The sequence below is a fragment of the Hydra vulgaris genome, chromosome 15 (assembly GCF_038396675.1).
Source record: "Hydra vulgaris chromosome 15, alternate assembly HydraT2T_AEP".
NCBI lineage: Eukaryota > Metazoa > Cnidaria > Hydrozoa > Anthoathecata > Hydridae > Hydra > Hydra vulgaris.
In genome coordinates, this window is record NC_088934.1 from 29,157,553 (window position 1) to 29,163,271 (window position 5,719).

Here is a 5,719-nt window from a genome sequence, read left to right on the forward strand (position 1 = left end):
TTCCACAGCATAATGCGCATGTTGAACGCGTGTTCTCATTAATTCAAACTCAATGGACAGATGAACGTAGTTCGCTTTATATCGACGCAGTGAAATGTATAATTCAATGTGTTATGAATTTTAAAATTCATGTTGTGAATTCTACAACTATGTAAATAAGGAAAAAGAGCTGCTACGAAAAATCATCTGAAAAATATGATTGTTGACCAAAAGAAATTACCATTGGGGTAACAGTTTTGTCGTTGGAATACCAATGATCAATCGCATATTTGTTTTTTAAATATCAAAGTTATGATTATTAGTAGAAGTTTATTTGAATGTGTTGTTGTCGTTTTTTTGTTTTTTTGTGGAGGGGCGGGAAAGGATAGGGTAGTCCAGGTCGGTTGTCCAACATTTATGACAGCCCTAAGTTAGACAATGTCTTAAATTTTTTTGAAATAAAAATTTTATTAAAAAACCCGTTATGAAACATATAACTTAATTATTTGTAATTTTCAGTTTATTATTGTAAATAATATGATGTTTCTTATCAATAAAATATCATGCTTATAGGTACAATAATAAAATTCAAAATTACAAATAAACAAGTTATATGTTTTATAACAGTTTTTTAATAAAATTTTTATTTTAAAAGATTTTTTAAAATTTTTATAAAACAAACAAAAGATCTCTTTATTTGTTTAAACTGTTATGTGTTAACTGTTAAATTTAAGCCAATGTAACATATATTCAAATCGTACGTCGACTATGAAATAATGTCATTGAATTAATTTCATTGAAATAATGTGAGATGTCAAATAATGAGCCAAAAATTTATTATTTTTATATATTTTCTTTTAAGCTAACAATAATAATTTATTTAATTTATTAAATAAATTATTATTGTAATTAAATAAAAAATAATTTACTTGATAAGCTAACACGAACTTTGCCGTTGAGTAAGGCATGATTAAAATGATAAAATATTTCTGATAGAATTTCTAACAAATACTAGTAATAAAATAAACCTCCTCTCGTCTTAATTTCGTCTTAAAAAGGCTGAAATACAGGTTATATATAAAACATTTAAATTGTCCCGGCCATGCCTTGCTATGTCTTATCGTTAATTAAAAACGCACTTTAAAGGAAAATGATGTAAAAATGAAAACCTGTTAATGCGCAATAATATTATTGTAAATAAAAAAACATATTACACAACAAATATAGAAAATTATATATTTACAATGTAACAAATAGCTTTTTGTATATTGATAGCATGTCGTAAAACAATTTGTGGTATTTGCTTAATAAAAAAAAGTGTTGAATATTTGAAGTATAACGGAGGGTATTGATATCTATAAGAAAAAAATATATATTCGCAGCTATCAGAAAAGGGTTCTTCAAAAAAATTTTAGATGGCGTTTTTCTTTTTCAGAAACTAAAAATCCAAGTTTATGAGTAGCATCGTCGATTCCAAAAAACGATCGAGGTTTTCTTGGATTACGTTCTCGTACTAAATGCTTCAACTTTTCAGCTTCAGTGTAATCTTCCATATTAAAGGGGGTAATGAATCGTCTTTTCATTGCTCGAACTTCAGGACTTGAACCTTTAGAGTCGAAATTATTCTGAGGTTCAATACTCGGAATCTCGCTAAAAGAATAAATACCACCGTCTCTTTTTTCCATATGTTGATCTAAAGCTAACGCATCGTAAACTTTGTCGTATATTTTCTTCACGTTTTTTCGGGTAAAGCTATTTTGAATTGTTACACTGTTTGTAAAAGTACAAAAGAGAGTGAGTGTAAAAAATGGAAGAAACATGTCCGCGAGAAAAGATTTTCTAATGAATTTTGAAAAAAAAGTATTGAAAGAATTACTTTTTTTTTTACCAAGTATAATCTGGCAAAGGTGTCTGATCATCTAATCTATTGATCCTAGTTTCTAGTTAAAAAATGTTGATCCTGGGGCTTTATTCTCATTAAGTGTGCGTGCGCTTTAATCATCCGTTGCAAACAACTCGTAACTGAAAATTTTCAAATAGAAAAATGTGAAAATATTTGAAGAATATCTTATCATATTTACAACATATAAATTAAATACTCGTAATATATTTTAAGAGCCTAAAGACTTTGAAATAAACATCACATAATAAATGATTTTTCAATGTTGTTAAAGAGTTTTTATGTTTATAAATAATTATGATTTAAAAATTAAATTCAGTGAAATAAGTAAAACGGATTGGGTTTTTATTTTTATCTTTATATTTATATGTAACGTTTGTTAAATATAAATATAAAAAAGAGCTTGCTTTGCGTTACATTTAAATAAATGAAAAGCCCCAATTTGGATGCGATACAAACAAAATTCAAAAACAAAAAAAAAGTAAAACATTTTCGATTTATATAATTAAATTTTTTTCTTTACAACTTGGTGCAAATTATTTTCAACTTTCAGCGCTTGTTATTCTTATTTAAAATTATTAAAAATATGGACGCATACGGAACATGTTTTAATCGTTCACTTTCTAGAATTTCTAATTAAGTCTTAACCTTAGGTTATTCTATTTTAACCTCAAATTTTAAACTTTAATTTTAAATAAAAACTCATGCTGTTGTTAACTTTTTTCCCCATTATTGTTTTAATTTAGTTACTGTCTCTAAAGGTTAATTTTATTTTTGACCAAGAATCTATTGATTGGTTTCTCAGGAGAGTAATTTTTTTTATTTCAAGAATTTTTTTTTTAGTTGATTTGATTTGGTTTTAGCTTTAATTCATTTGGTTTGGATTAGCTTCTAAGATGAGCATTTTAGCTAGTTATCTAATATGTACTGTAGTAATTAATTTTAATGCCTACTTAGAGCAGCGTAAAAAACGGTAGCGGGTTGTTAAAGCGAAAAGTTTACAAGCGAAAAAAAGTTAAAGCAAATTTTTCCTTTGTTCTTTTTTTTTAATAATAGGGGAAAGTATGCACCCTTGATCCTAAAATCCAGGGGGAAAAAAACTAAACAAAAATTTACGAAAGACAAAATTATAAAACTATTTTAGAGTTTTCTATATTTATGGCTCTAATAAACTTTAAGAAAGTATATATATATATATATATATATATATATATATATATATATATATATATTTTATAGTCGATATTAGTTTTACAATTATTATTAATTTAGGAGAATGTTATTAACATAATGTGCCCTGGATTTTATGATCAAGGGTGCACGCTTTCCCCTACAGCCTATAATACTTTTTTTTTAATAATACAGGTTTTTATCTTAATTTTTAAAACGTTTTTAAAAAACATTTTTTTTTATAATTAAACAAATATTTTATCAGCAATTTTATTATTAATTTAGTATATTAACTTATATATATATATATATATATATATATATATATATATATATATATATATATATATATATATATATATATATATATATATATATATATATATATATATATATATATATATATATATATATATTAATAATTTTATATATTATATTATAATATATATTATTAATTTTAGTACTTTAAGTATATAAGGATTATAAAAAAATTCGTTTTTATTGAAGCTTTTTTTCTAACAGTTAAAACTTACTAATAGAAACCAGTGACTTTTTCGCTTTAACGTTTTTCGCTTTAACGACCGTGAGCCTAAAAAACGTATCATATTTTTTAAATGCTGAAAATTTTTAATACTCAAAAATATGGTATAGTTCTTTTTTAAGAAAATAGTGCGAGTTTTACAAATTATTACAAAAAAAAATTGATGAGTGAAAAAGTTTTAAATTTTATAATTTAATATCAAAGTTTTTTTTTTGAAAAAGAAAACTTGAGAAAGAAACGGGGGAAATTATTTTATGTAGTGTAATTTAAGAATTATTACTTTTATTAAAAAAAGAAAAAAAAAAAAAATTAAACGTAGCACATAAAGAAAAAGATTTCTACGATAGAATTTCTGTTGGGATACTTCTTATATTTTAAAAATATTAGTTTTGCAACAAAAGTAATTAAACCTCGTAAATATTATTAATTCATTATTTCAGGTGAATATACTTGCCTATTGTGCAATCCAAAAACTTTGGATTGCAGTAGTGCTGAAGCTTTAACATATTTATAAATATGTTAAAGCTACTTTATAATCTTATAAGATTATAAAGTTATCATACGCTAATAAAGTTTTATTTTGGTTAAGAATTTTTTGATGTTTCATAAATAAGAGTTTCAGGCAATGTTAAGTATGTTTATGCTTATGCAATTAAGAATGTTTTTTTTTTGAAATCGTGTTGATTGGAGCCTAGGCTCAGAAATACCTTTAAAGGTTCGCTACCCCGAATGTGAAGGCTATTAGTTTACAAAATATAGAATTTTAAGAATACTCTACTAAACTTAAACTCATCGACAGGTTTTGTGTTTTATTCAATAATCATTTAAAGTTCGAATGTTATGACCATATAATATTTACAACCCCCTGATATTGGAAAGAGTAAAATCTTTGAATGGTCCATAACTTTTGAGCGTTAAAAGATTGTTAAATATAGCTTAAAACCTGCTACAGCACTCTATGATGTATTAACCAAGAGAAAAACATATGGCTTTGCAGACATAAGATCAGCTTCTATTTTAAAGAACCCTGCCATCAATGCTGACATCCATTTTGAAGTTTGTATTTGTTACTATTCTACATTCTTCATGTTTGATAATCTTGAAGAGAAATTATTTTTCAGTATACTGAGCTAAGTCTTTTTGAAAATTTTCCCAAAAAAGTGCACTGCAATCAGCAAAAAAATTTTGTCTTCATAATTTAAAACTGAGATTCCAAAGCAATCAAAAATAAACTTTTTTCAGTTTGATTGATGAATCTTTGAAATGTTAAATGATTTGATATGATGCGTTACTACTCACTACTTAAGTTGCTCTAACAGTATTTAATGACAGTTTCCTTGGATAAAGTTTTTTTTAATTCTAGTTTTATAACTAACATATGGAGTGCGCATGCGGGTTTTTTTTTTAATATTATACCCTACCAGCACAGTTGGGCCAACGTCAGAACAACGTCAGAATTGTTGGAACAACGGACAGTGGGCATAATCTTGAAAAAACTGGTTAAAAGTCAAATAATCATTGAAATTACTTATAAAATTACGGATAGAATATGTTTGTTATTTGATCCGCTGAATCTAAATTTGACATTAAAACTTAAAAAAACTAAATAATGGCATATCCGAAATAGCGCTATTTATAAAAAAAATTAGTAGAAATGCATTTGGACCGTTGTTTTACGTTGAAACTAAATATCTCAATATTTAGTTTCAATTTGGTATTTAAATTCAATAGATTAATATGGGATACCTTATATGACATAAGGCTTATTATTATTCGTATTATTAGGCCTCAGGGCAGTGTTTACACCACACAGACTCCAAATTATCATTTTGGTTTAAAAGATATAATTTTTTATTTACTATAATTATTCATTTATTCAAAAAAAAGCAGTTTTTTATTTATGCCTTTATAATAGTTATTACATATATATTTTTATTTATATAAATAACCATGTCATTCAACATTATCGGAATAATCACATTTTGAAACTTTTTAAAATAAATTTTATCACAAACAAATGAGTTTCTGAGTTTTTGTAAACATCTGAAGGTAATAACAATTTTAAAGCTTGGGAAAACAAAATTCTGCTACACCTTTCTTAAGAAAACTTCTGCTGACTTTTGGATGAG

General features: G+C 25.2%; 1 long non-coding RNA gene across 1 annotated transcript; it reads right to left on the minus strand.

The window, feature by feature from the left end:
- Nucleotides 1-1,151: 1,151 nt before the first annotated feature.
- Nucleotides 1,152-3,647, minus strand: LOC136091320 (uncharacterized). Its single transcript, XR_010643902.1, has 2 exons — nt 3,583-3,647; nt 1,152-2,001 (listed from the first exon to the last, which is right to left on the minus strand). It is a non-coding gene; the product is annotated as an uncharacterized LOC136091320 (long non-coding RNA).
- Between the last annotated feature and the right edge of the window lie 2,072 nt (nt 3,648-5,719).